At 37.6% G+C, this 14,311-nt stretch overlaps 1 protein-coding gene across 7 annotated transcripts in view; it reads left to right on the forward strand.

Annotated features, from left to right (window-relative positions):
* The window catches only part of MACC1 (MET transcriptional regulator MACC1), a 98,947-nt gene that overhangs the window by 16,874 nt on the left and 67,762 nt on the right, over positions 1–14,311 (forward strand). For 3 of the 7 annotated variants that reach the window (XM_072783841.1, XM_072783839.1, XM_072783840.1), the window contains exon 1: positions 4,192–4,435. The exons of 3 other annotated variants lie outside the window; for them this stretch is intronic. The gene's annotated coding sequence lies outside the window, so the exon portion shown is untranslated. Of the gene's footprint in view, positions 1–4,191; positions 4,436–14,311 lie in introns of those variants that run through there. One more of the 7 variants, XM_072783842.1, reaches the window with a different exon arrangement.

Below are 14,311 nucleotides of genomic sequence, written 5' to 3' on the forward strand. Positions count from 1 at the left end.
TAGAGAGGGGATAAAGCCAAAATTCCAAATCAGCTGGAGAAAAAAAAATTACCTCTGCATTAATAAGCAAGAGATAGCTTCCATGTCAGCTTCCATTCTCTTTAGAGAATTTTGAAATCAGAAGGAAGTTTAAGCAAGGCTTCCTTATTTTACTGGTCAGTTTAATTTAGATAAACAAATATGTACCATAGCCAGGTGGAGGTTTTGGTATTTAGAGATCAAATAAGCTCCAGTCCTTGAGCTGATGAGGTCTAATAGTAGTAGGGTAAGCAAAGGTACTATCTGTGTCATTGAAGGAAGAACTGTTAGATACATGTATCAGTCGGTGTTTTTACCTCCTAGCAAATGAGTTCAGCCGATATAAATTGAAAGGCAACATGCCAAACTCCATCCCATGATTTCTACGGGGGCTGAAGAATTGGACATCCAGCTTGTAAAGCCAGAACAGCGCCAAAGCAATGCCACTGGATAAATTAATTGTTTTGGTATCCCTAGAAACTGCAGTTTGCATGATCAGCACCAAGAGTCCTGGACCCTGCTTTCCATGACCATTATAGCCACATTAGAAGTGGGACATTGTTTACTCTGCTGCTTATGTTCACTGCAGGAGTGGATTCTCTCCTGTACTGGCTTCTTTGTGTTGCCAGTTCCTGATTCCAGCTCCCAGATGGCGGTGTCTGATCAGATATTCTGAGTGCTCAGCTCCTATCTACCAGGCTGACTGGGTCAATGAGTCACTGCCATTTCAGCTTCCACGTTGATTGTCACCAATAGAGTGTGGATGGAGTGAAGCAGATTTGAAATTCACAATTTAGTACATCACAGTCATTAGCTTAAATAATCTTTTGTCTGACTCCTATTTTATTTTCAGTTTCTCCTCTGCTTTAATCTCTGGTTTCTCTTCAAGATGGTACCTGAGTATATGGTAGGAAGATAGCCATAACATTATGGTGTGGTGAAAAGAAGGGGGCCTGAAGCCTATGTGATGGTATCTGGGTCTTGTTTGGCCTGCTGTGGAGCTGTCCTTTTTGATCTGGTGCTTGATCAATGGGCCTTTTGGGAACATTGCTTAAGCATGGCATCCATTAATGGATGATTTTTACCATTTTTCTGTAGTCACAAAAGCACAGTGTAGCCTCTTTGCCTCACGCCTGGCTTCTGCATGTCCACCAGCCCTTTTGGCACCTTCACATTCCCACACTTAAGGGTATAGGTATAGTTAGTACCTGGTTAGTTAGCTCTCCCAACTGGGCAGAGCATACAATGGTGTAAGCTGTGTGGCTAAACATGGAGGCTCTACTTCCAGTACATTTGACTCTTCAATACCTACCAATATGTTTCTACAGAAGCCCTCCTTAGTGTTCCACTCTACCTTTGGCTTGCTTTTTCCTACACATTTGGATCAATGGGGCTGGCTTTCCATACCCTTTTTCTATCTATCAGGAAATAACATTTGTCCACATCTTACTTATTTTTTAGATGCAATAAATATCATGGCTGCAAATGATCATGATTTCATGGGTAATGGAAATATCCTGAATTAGCATGAGCAAAATATTAACCCAGCCAGACATCTGCATAAATCAGTATAAGAAACATGTAAGGGGAAAAAGTAGAGGTGAAGAGATCAGAAAAGACTTTTTAAAGAAACTACAGTGAGGTATATGTTGATGTTGAGGATGAACTCTGCTCAACTTCAGATAGTTTAGATTATGTTCCCATAGGCAAGCTAAGGGACTGACAGTCTGTATGACATGATAGAGGAGGAGTTAGGAAGACTTTCAGGACAACAGTCACCTTCTGCAGCCTGCCTTTGTGTATGATAGTCCACAAAAATATCATTTTGTGTCAGAAGGATCTAGAAGGTCCTTCTAGATCTAGAGGACACAGTAGTGTGTGTGGACCAGGAGAATCCTATAGAAGCGGTGGTGCAAGGAATTAACAGGTGCTGAGAGACTTCCCTCACTTTGGTGAAAGAAATTAGTGATTAGAAATTATTTACAGTAATCAAAAATTCAGAATTACATCTTGAGAGCCAAGAGGTTAGATTATAGGAGAAGTAAGCCAGAGATGCTGAAGCTGGTAATCAGAAAGCATAGATAAAGGCAGGGCTGACTCTCCAGGATGCAGTCACGGGGCTGTGGGCCAGTCTTAGGGAAGCTGTTGGGAAAGCTGAGTGGATGACATGAAGCAGAGCTGTGAAATAATTAGTGCTGATCCATGAGAGCCTTCATTTCAGGTACTGTCAGGAGTTAAACTGGTAGATTTAATGCCTTACCATTCAGCAAACAAAGATTGTGGAAGCCACACCAGATTAGACCACAGGGGGGACTCTGATAACAGTACTCTTTACCTGAGTTTAGAGAGTTCTTTAAAAAGCAAATGTTTGTTTTATGGGACAGATAGAAATGGTGTTGGTATTGGGGCATCTGGAGGGTTCAGTCAGTTAACATCTGACTCTTGATTTTGGCTTAGTCTGCTTGAGATTCTTCCGTTGTGCCAACCACTTTTGCACAAGCATACACTGTCCCTCTATCAAATAAATAAATAAATCTTGAAAAAAGAAATGGTATTGGTAGTGACATTCGGCTTAGATTTAATATCTCATTATTTCGTTCATTGCATATTTATTTGAGTTAGTTAAGTGGGAACAAAATAAAGTTTTGTCTTCATACTAGAAGGTAAGACTGCAAAAAAAAAAAAAAAAGAAGATAAGACTGCCTGTACACACACACACACACACACACACACACATAAACAATGAAACAAGGTATAAAAAGTATTATGAGAACACTAGATAAAATATTATGCAATTTATTAGGACATTTAAAGGTGGGGAAAGAATATTTTAGGGAGAAGAAACAGCATGGAGAACAAAATCTGTAGGGTCTGGGAAAATGGAGAGCCATTTGTTCTGGAAGGAATATAAATGACATAAAGACAAGTTAGGTTTTAGTCAGGAGATTGAAGGACCTGTAACAAAGGAAGATAGAACAGCCCAGTTTGGATTGTGGGATTACTCAAGGAGAAAATTCAGCAGAACTCTGGGTGGGCTAAGCAGCTTGGGCACATGAAGACCCAGGGTTCCTTCAGGAGGTAGCATGTAGAATGGGTAGAGAGAAAATACAGAAAGGGAAAAGACATTTCTCCTTTGTCACTATTCTTCCATCTGCTTATTATTATTATTATTTTTTTTTTTAAGAGAGGGAGATGGGTAGAGGAAGAGAGAGGGAAAGAGAATCTCAAACAGGCTCCATGCTGGATAAGGGGCTCAATCTTAGGACTCTGAGATTATGGCATGAACCAAAAGCAGGAGTCAGATGCTTAACTGAATGAACCACCCAGGTCCCCCACCACCTGCTTATTTTAGATGGATCTTCCCATTATGTTTTGGGGCCCAGTCCAAGCCAGGGCTTGTCTATATCCATTTTCTGGGTTGTGTCTAACAGGAAACAAAAGGCTAGAAAAAGATGCTGTGTGAGCAAATGGAGGAAACACATTCCTCAGCCTTTTTTTTTTTTAAGCATTCTCTTCCCAGTGAAGCAATTATTGCACCTTTCATTTTACCCACATTTTAAAATCTATTTTTCTTTTTTTCCTTTGATTTTCTTGTTCTTGAAGTTTGAGCAATCAGAAATAATGCTGGAATTTACAGAGGGAAGAAACAAAATCAGAAAATGGAAATATCAAAAGGATTTTCCATTTTGCTCACACTTTTAAAAGCACGTTTTTAAAAATCCAGAACATTTTTGTCAGATGAAAGGTAAAAGTTCTCTACTGCATCCGTAATAGCTCTGAGTGCCTGTCACAGTGCTAATGTAGGAGAACTAGAGACTTTCAGGCCTCACCAGGGACATTCTCGTTCACCTGCTCCACCAGGCTGTGAGGCATCCTCAGCTCTGACTCACTGAAAGAGAATCTAGTGGGGCAGGTTCCACCTCTGCATGAGGATTTGTTTGCGTGAGGAGAGTTTAGTCCTTGCCAACACGGAGGGAGCCTTCTCACTCCTTGGCAAGCATCAAACCACTTTTATTTCCTTGTTATAGAAATAGGTCTGTATTTACAAATTATTCTTACATATACCCACCTGATCTGATTGTTTAAATGCTTTGCCTTACTGTTGTGCTTTTCCGTTTCTATACCCTTTTTTCCTAGGGTGAAACTGTAGCCATGCACTCTCTTCTCCTGGTTTCAGGTGAGGAGTCTGAATTGTGGGTATTGTAGTTCTTTTGCCTTTTAGGGTTTCTGATTGGGCAACCTTGGAGTCACAGTGGGAGGACTTCTAGTCCCAGGTGTCTCAAAGAGCAGCAGTTCAATAGCCACCACACACAGAGGGAGACACGTTTGACGAGAGTCCTTTGGTTTTGGTGGAATGACTTCCATTCACTAAAATAATGTTCCTGAACTGAAGAAGCTGGGGTTCATTTCCACAACTGTAAGTGTTGCTTTTAAAAAAATTAATATTTTTTCACAATTGATATATAGTACCCACTAGGAAACTGTGTAGTTTCCAGAAGAATTGAACCAACTAAATTCTTCTTCCAATCTAAGCCCTGCTTGGAAAGAAAAAAGGGAAGGAAACTGGTATTTTGTGACTTTGTGGAATATGGTTTAGAATAAGCTTTGAGACAGACACTAGGATGATGCTTTGAAAAATGATTTAGAATAAAATAATTTATAAAAAGAGGAAGAAGATATGCAACATTCAAAGTCAAACTAGAAACACACACACACACACACACACACACACACACACACACACCACTCTGGCTTACTTCAGAAACGTAGATGGTTGAAATCTGAAAATTTTAAGTATTGCAAAAGATAGCCAAGTGTATTGAAGAGTGGGCATCAAAGTCAGATAAAGTTGGATTTGGTGACTCCACTATTTATCAGATATGTGACCTTTGGTAAGATGTTTCACCTTGTCAAGACTCAGTTTCTTCATTTGTAGAGTCAGTATGAAAGCTACCTCATTGGGTTAATAGGATATTTGCATAGTACTAAATAAATGATTAGACAATAACTGATGGAGCATAAGCTTGGCTTTTTCCTAATTAAGTTTCAACTAAGCTTCAAAAACAGATTAAAGAAACACACACAAAACCTGTATGAATTTCACTTACGAGGTATTGAGAGTAGCCAAATTTATAGAAACAGAAAGCACAATGGTGAGTGCCAGGGTTTGGGGGAGGGGAAAATAGGAAATGTTTAATGGCTATAGAGTTTCAGTTTTGCAATTTGAAAATGTTCTGATGATTGGTTGCACACAATGTAAGTATAACTAACACTACCTAACTGTACACTTAAAAATGGTCAAGTCGGTAAATTTTATGTTATGTTTTTCACCGCAATTTAAAAATATAGATTAAAAAGCATATGGTGAAAATTCTGGTGCCTCCACTTTATTAATGTGTCCTTCACTCTTGAAAAATGTCTATGTCCATTTTCAGAGGATTGCTGTTGGATCACCTATGTTAGTATCTGGCTTTTATACACCAATAATTAATAGTGATGATGATGCATTTCAGATATATTCTTTTTTTTTTAATTTTTATTTATTTATGATAGTCACACAGAGAGAGAGAGAGAGAGGCAGAGACACAGGCAGAGGGAGAAGCAGGCTCCATGCACTGGGAGCCCGACGTGGGATTCGATCCCGGGTCTCCAGGATCGTGCCCTGGGCCAAAGGCAGGCGCCAAACCGCTGCGCCACCCAGGGATCCCAATTTCAGATATATTCTTAAAGTTGTCTTCACTTTAGTGGTCATCTTTTAATACTCCCTTTAACTTAATTATATGATTATCTCTAATTTGTAATAATGACATTGAATATGATTTTATGGGTATTGTATGGAATCTAGAATTAAGAAGTCATAATGACTAGTTACAACTCAAATGCATCATTTATTCGTTTTTTTTTTTTTTTTACCTTTCTTATAGCTTATTTATAAACAGTCTATTCTTATGTATCTGTGCCTTGGAAATAACAGAGATTGTCAAGATAGAATCTGTTAAATGCCATCTAATCTTAAAATGTATTAGCTAATTTGGAGGACAAAAGACAATTTGGAATTATATTGATTTGAAACTTAAAAGCTTGGGGCACCTGGGTGGCTCAGTTGGTTAAGTGTCTGCCTTCAGCTCAGGTCATGATCAAGCCTGTTGGGCTTCCCACTTAGCAGGGAGTCTGCTTCTCCCTCTACCCCTACCCCTGCTCATACTGTCTCTCACTCTCTCACTCTCTCTCTCTCACATAACTTAATAAAATCTTAAAAAAAAAAGAAAGAAAGAAACTTGAAAGCTTGTCATTGTTGAGCTTTTGGGAAATCCTTTCTTGAAGGGCCTATGTATACCTAGTTGTCTATTAAGACTATCCCCCTTGGTGTTTGGTGAGAACTGAAGATGATTGCAACAAGTGTTTGTGATGAGTGTGCAAAGCTTTGCATGTGATATGCCACATGAATTAAAATCCTCTCAGGAGCTATGTCAGGAAATCCAGGGTAACATCAGAAGAAAATATAGGAGAAGGAAAGCTGAAGAAGCACTTGATAAGTACTACCTAAAAGCACCATTTTTGCCATTGAATGCCATCTGTGGCCTACTTTCTTTAGGGAAGCATCATTTATTTATCTAACAACTACTTCTAGCAATCCTGCAATGTTCTCCCACTGGGCAGGGTCCTGGTTAAAGAGTGACTGAGGCTTAGGCCTTGAAGGGGTCCTGACCTATTAAAAAAGAAATGTATTCATAAATAGCTAAAGGGTGGTAGTGCTAATACATCAATCATGCCTGCTACTGTGGCATTACTGTTCATTAATTCCCACTCCTTAGAAGGTGTGATGCTTAGAATCAGGGTATAAAAAGAACTCCATAAATCTTTGCTCAAACTGTTATCATTGGAGATTAAAAGGAATAAACTTTTGGCTTTTATATGAGTCAGTCAAAACCAGAATGGAGTGAAGAAATATGTACCCAGAATAGCTGAGAAAGAGGAGGCCGTGGCTTACTGAATATGAAGAAGACACTGTGGGAAGTGGTGGAGCTTTAGCCAGGCATGGAAGGATGCACAGAGTTGAAATTGGCAGAAAAAGATGAAGAGACTATCTCATCTAAAGCAGTATTTCCCAAACTTTGCATGGATGAAATGATTTTAGGCAGTAGATAGACCAAACGATCAATAACATTGAGTAACATTGTGAGAAAGTATATTTTTTCAAATTTCTTTCAATTTTTCAAGGAAAAAGTCTTATTGTTGTTCATAAGACTTTAACACTTTCTTCTAACATTTGTTTTTAATTTTTCTTTGTAAGAACTATAGAGTAACAATAGGCTTAATGATTTTATTGAGCAAGAAGTATTGTTATAACTTAACTTTTAGAATAGCATTTATTTTTAGACTTATTGCCTATTTATTCCAACAGACACTGATTTTTTTCCATTTATGATACTGCTAGAAATGTGCTTTTAAAAGACTTATCTGAGCTAAAATGAGAGTGGGTTTACAGAGAATACTAAGTAAAAAAGTTCTCAGATCATACTTGATAATAGAAAAGTCATGAAGAGGTGCGAGAATGCCTCAAGTTTGGGAAACACTGAAGTAGAGGTGCTATCCAGTACAAAAATTAGGAAGCAAAATTGAAGCAGTTATGTTTATGTATAGCTGGGAAAGAAGGACATTTGGTATTATATGGATATCTTTGGATAGTGATGCTGGAATAGGGTTGATTGTGGATCTTTAAAGAGATTTGGACTTCAGCTTCTAGGTGGTGAGATCATCTAAGGCTTGGCTTATTAGTGGTTTGGAGCACAGGGACTATGAATACAGATAGAATACTTTGGACATACGTCTTGATAACCTGAGCATGAATAAACAACGGGTTCTGGGAATGAAAATGGAAAAGAGAGGGACGAGGATGTCATTCAATAAAAAAGAAAACCAAGCAATAATTATAAAAAGACAACCATCAAGTTACTCTTAATTTTTTAAGTTTGGTGGTCTAAGAGAATTATAGTGACACTGAGACAAAAAAGAAAAAGCTAGTGTTTCCTGGGGAAATGATCCTTTGGGCTACGGGCAGTTTGCAAATAAGACAGATCAACCTTCCATTGGAAAGGGAAACTGCATTGTTAATCACATTGGGAATGGAATTCTAGAAAGCCATCAGAGTTGGCCCAACAAGTGGAGAGACATCAAGCACGTCTCTCCTTAAAATGAAACTCAGCCCTGCTCTTTTTCTCTACCCCATTCACAGAATAATAGAGAACTTTTAGGTATCTGGGGAAAGGAAGGGGAATGGAGAGGAGGTTGACTGTTTCCTCCCAAGATTTTATTTTCTCCTGAGAATTCTCTTAGGTACTGTAGCTACCACCTTGCTCAGAGATGAGACTCCTTTCTAGGGTCTTTGATGAAAATAATCAGACACCAGGTTTAATTTCTAGGAATGGTAGAGTTTTCTGTGTCTTTTCTTTCTGCTAGGAAAGGCACTTAATTTATATGTTTCCCTAATATGTACAATACATAGTAGATAGATATTTAAAGGTAGACAGATATCACAAAGACTCCCAGCTTAACCAATAAAAAATTAGAAATTTTTAAAAAGGACAGCAATCTCCCTGATCCTGTTCCCCACTTTTCCAGCTCAGAAGTTACTACTATCCTGTCTTTGTACATTATCTTTCCATTGTATGCTTCTATTCTTTTATCTGTTTTTATTTGTATGTTTATTTATTCTTCCTTCCACTATGTGAATATATGCACAAACAGTATATAAGATTGTTTTGAATGTTTAAAAATTTTACATAAACTTTAGAGTATACATTATTCATCTGCAACTTGCTCTTTTCCTCAACATTGCACTTTTGAGATGAATGCATTTTGATTTGGTGGCACAACTTATTCATTTTCATAGTTGTATGGTATTTTGCTATCAATATTTATTCCTACATATGCGCTTGGGTAAGAATGTAAGAATGACTGTAGAGACTATTTCAAGACAGATTTGCTGAGCCATAGGCATATGCATCCTCAATTTTATGAGATACTGATAATAACTTGCTTTCCAAAATATTTATACCATACTTTATTCCAGACCACAATGAATGAGGCTAAGCTGTTTCTCTACATTCTCAACACACCTATTTATCTAAAATGTGCTAAATAAATAATCTTTCCAGATATAACAGAAAACCAGACCCTGATGGCATCTGAGAGACTAAGATGTGTTTGGAACATTCCAGTCTGTAAAATATAGTGCAAAATCTGATTTCACATCAACTTTCTTATTTCTCAACCTATGAGAGAGATTAACTGACTTGTCCCTTAACACTTACTTTAGTATTAATTATATTAATAATAAAGATGATAATATTAACAACTGTTAATGTCATTGAATGCTTACCATATGCCAAGTGCTGTCCTGAGGACTTTAATTATATTGTCTATTTAATTAATTCTGGGAGGACATAATGATATTATACCAATTTTAGAGATGAAGAAACTGATTCACAGAAATATTACATAGGGGCACCTGTGTGGCTCAGTGGTTGAGTGTCTACCTTTGGCTCAGGTCTTGATCCTAGGGTCCTAGGATTGAATGTCTTATTGGGCTCCCCCCCACACCAGGGAGCCTGCTTCTCCCTCTGCCTATATCTCTGCCTGTCTCTCAGTGTCACTCATGATAAATAAATAAAATATTTTTTTAAAAAAGGAAATATTACATCAATAATTAGTAAGTAGGGTTAGTGGATTTAATATATACTCAGTCTATTCCAGTTAGGACAGGTGAGAAAGGATAGGTGGGAACAGACTGGAAAGAGAGACATTAGGTATCATAATCCTTAATTTCTAAAAGTTCAGAATCTAGTTAGTATTTAAATTACATCAAAGAAACAATTTAATTTAATTTTGCCTAGGAAAATTGAAAATGATCCTTATAGATTATCAGACTTTACTGAGCAATGGAGATGAGAGAAAAAAAGGCAAAAAAAGGAAGGGAGTAGCTTTTTATAAAATATAAGGAAGTAGAAAATACAATGTTTGGTAAAGTTAATTTATCAAATCATTAATTCAACAAGTAATTTCTGAACATCTGCACTATGGCACTGAGCTAAGTTCTGGGATACAGAACTGAATGAGAAAGTCACCATCCCTCCCCATAGACAGACGTACTTGGAGATTGAGTAACTGGGAAAATGGGAGCCAAAAAATAAAAATAAAAAAAGAAGAAGAAGAAGAAGAAGAAAATAAGACTGAAAAGACAGGTTGTGTCTAATTACAAAGGACTTTCAAATATCAGTCCTAGAAGTGTGCACTTGTTCCGAGGGCAGCGAGGAATCAGAATGAGTCACTGTGAGGTGAGTTGCATTATTCATTAATTTATTCACTGAACACTTATTCTACCTCTGCTTTGCTTTGCTGAGGAAGTAGAGATGGAGAAGCTCATATTACAAAGGAAGTGACAAATAAGTATATAAAATTGAAAATAGAGTGTGAGAACTGAAACAGGAGTTTGCGCAGAATAGAGACGCCTAACCCAGAATGGGAAAGTGTAGTGAGGAGTGGGAGATACTCCAAGGAGGTTTTTGGGATAAAGAAAATTGTCTGAAGAAATTTAAAAATTGTGTTTAGTCTTTCTTTCTTTTTTTTTTTATTTGAGTGTAGTTTCCATACAATGTTACATTAGTTTCAGTTATGCAATGGAATCAGTTATGCTATGCTCATGGGGTAGCCACTATTTGCATGCAACCCCATTATAATACCATTGACTATCATGAACCTTTTATTCCTGTGACTTACTCATTCCATAACTGGAAGCTTGTATTTCCCACTCTCCTTCACCCATCTTGCCCATCCTCTACTCCTCTCCCCTCTGGTGACCATTGGGTATTCTCTGTATTTATAGGTCTGATTCTACTTTTTGTTTGTTGGTTTATTTATTTATTTTCCTTTTAGATTCCACATATACGTGAAATGATATGTTTGTTTTTTTTTTTTTTCTTTCTCTGTCTGACTTATTTCACTTAGCTTAATGCACTCTTAGGTCATTAAGATCTTGCCACAGATGGCAAGATCACATCCTTTTTTATGACCAAGTAGAATTCCTCTGTATGTGCATGCATGTGTGTGTATACCACATATTTATTTCATTAATCTGAGTAAAGTCTTTTATAGAATAGCATTTATTTGCTTTTTCTGGTTTCAAAAGTGTTGCATGTTCACTGTAGAAAACTTGAGAACCACAGTCATATTTAACAAGGATATACATCTTAAAGATTTGTGTTTGTGTATGTATCCTGCCTTTTTATGACTACAATACAAATTAAGAATGAATAATTAATAAAAAATGTTATGTGATCATTTTAGTTCATGCAATAATATAGTACATATTTCCTTATCATTGTATATCCTTCAATAACGTAGCTTTAAATTGCTCATTTGTATATAGTATTATAATTTATCTAGTCCTTTAATATTGAAAATATCTGTTTCTCCCCATATTTGCGATTTTGAACAGGGCCACATTGAATATTGTTGTACAAAAATCTTAGAATATATCTGAGTACTTTTAAAGATAAATTTAGGGACACCTGGGTGGCACAGCAGGTGAGTGTCTGCCTCTGACTCAGGGTGTGATCCCGGGGTCCAGGATTGAGTCCTGTATCAGGCTCCTTGTTGTGAGCCTACTTCTTTCTCTGCCTATATCTCTGCCTCTCTCTCTCTCTCTGTGTGTCTCTCATAAATAAATAAATAGAAACCTTAAAAAAAATAAAGATAAATTTATAGAATTTGGATTATAGGTCATAATACCCACTAAAACTTCTAACCCTATCATGCTAAAGAAGGAAAGCCCTCATAGTATAGTTAACAAGAAATTGAATTGATGAAACTTGCATTTTAGAAAAATCATATTTCAAAATATTACGTGGGGAGAACAGAAAGATTGGAAGCAGCAGGCCAGATACGCTTTATTGCAGAAATCTAGGTGAGAAAAAAATAAAGTCTACATAAATGAAGCCACATTAGTGTTGGAATATGGCAGAAATTTTTAGAGATATTAATTTTATAGAAACTAGTGGATTAGGGAGAGTGGCTGAGGGACAGGAATGGAATAAAATTGATTGTGGATTATATTCTTGTTTCTGACATGGTTAACTAACTGGATGGACAGTGGTATCCTTCTTCCCTTAGATAGAGAAGACAAGAGAAACAGGCTTGGGAGGAAAGATAGGGGAGTTCCGCTAAGGCTAGTGGACTTTGACCTGCCTGTGGCTATTTACATGAATAAATTATTTAGGCAATAGGACAAGTTTGGGCATCAGGGGTACAAATAAATTAGAGAAAGATGTGGGAGTCAGCAATCCCTAAACATAGCAACAGTCATTGGTGTGGATGGATCTCCCAGAGGTATTGAGGACTACAGAATGAGATGAGTAGGAGGCTCATGGTGGTATCTTCTGACATAATAACATGAATTAATAATAATAATAATCCATAATAACATGAATCAGAGGAAGAAACAGCCATAATGGAAACTGAGAAGGAGAGGCCAGAGAAATAGGAGGAAATCCGGTGGTAAGTAGAGTGAGTGAAAACAAAGGAGGAGAACTTCCAACAAGGGAGAAGTTAACAATGTCACATGTCAGAGCAAGGCCTAACAAGAATAAAAGGTGTTCTTTAAATTTCTGTGGAAGGCTTGTCCAGAGCAGTTTCAGTAGAGCAGAAGGGACAGACACCAGAATGCTATGACTAGACTTGTGTTTCAATGACATGATTTTCGTGCAGTGGGGAGAAAGGTGTAGGGAAGGAAGAAACAAGGAAATGGAAGGCTAGTGAAATGGAGAGGGAATTACGGTTCCGGAAAGGGTATAATAAGGACTAACCCAGGGCAGTTGCCATGGCATTAGATAGAAAGAAACTGTGGCCTGAAGGTTTACCAAATAGATGGATATAATATGTGGGAGAGAGGATGGAGCTCAAGAGAGCACCAATATTTTAATCTGATATAACTGAGAATATTGCAAAACCATCAACAAAGGCAAAGTTCTGGGGGAATAGTAGGAATTTTTGTTGGTAAAGGTAAAGAAGGAGAGCGGAGTTCTACCATGGATATGTTGATTTGAGGTACATCTGGAGAAGTTTAAGGGTATGGTAATATTCACACTGATGGTAGCTGTTAAGGGTCTGCAGCCCAGGGCAGAGATCTAGGTTAGAAACAAAGATCACTGAGTTTTTCCCATGAAAATGGGACTTAGAATCACGGGAAAAGCTGGAGTAGCTCAAAGAGATCACTGAGAATTAAAAGAATAAGAAAAACCTTGAACATTTATTTATTTATTTTTAAGATTTTATTTATTTATTCATGAAAGACAGAGCGAGAGAGGCAGAGACACAGGCAGAGGGAGAAGCAGGCTCCATGCCAGAGGCCCCATGTGGGACTCAATCCCGGGTCTCCAGGATCATGCCCTGAACCAAAGGCAGGCGCCAAACTGCTGAGCCACCCAGGGATCCCCCATGAACATTTAAATAAATAGGTAACATAGGTGGAGTCACTGAAGAAAACAAGGAAGATGTGATCAAAACAATAGCAGGAAAACCAGTAAGATATTAATTCAAGAAAGTAGAGGAGAGAGAGTTTTAGGAAGCCATGGTCATGGCCAAATCAGCTGCAGGCCAGACAATCAGGCAGAGGACCAAGGAAGACACTTGGGATCTGGGCTACTTGCAACTTTTTTTGTCTTGGGAAAAAAATTTTAGAATATTTATATCTTTTGTAATACTGTGACTTACATTGTCTTCTAGGTTTTTTTTTTTTTTTTCCTTTTTTCTTCTTTCCTTTTGCATGGAGTTAAATACCTACCTTTGTTTAATTCTATAACACAGCTTTTGATTTGTCTTCCCTTTTTTTAAGATTTTCTTTTATTTATTCATGAGAGACACACACACACAGAGACAGAGAGAGAGAGAGAGAGAGAGGCAGAGACACAGGCAGAGGGAGAAGCAGGCTCCATGCTGGGAGCCCAACGCGGGACTCGATTCCATGTTTCCAAGATCAGGCCCTGGCCTGAAGGCGGCACTAAACCGCTGAGACATGAGGGCTGCCCTGATTTGTCTTCCTGAGTGAAGTTATAGGAAATATACTATGACCAAACTTACATTACTAGAAACTAACCAGTCTGACCTCATGAAAATTTATCAAAGGCAAAACTTTATGTGGGTTTCTCTTACCTTTTGCCATTCTAAAGAAAATAAGTTGTGTTAATTCACGTATCAATTCATATACCACTTTCTTTTTATCTACTGGAAATTTCCC

The sequence above is a fragment of the Canis lupus genome, chromosome 18, assembly GCF_048164855.1.
Source record: "Canis lupus baileyi chromosome 18, mCanLup2.hap1, whole genome shotgun sequence".
NCBI classification, from domain to species: Eukaryota; Metazoa; Chordata; class Mammalia; order Carnivora; family Canidae; genus Canis; species Canis lupus.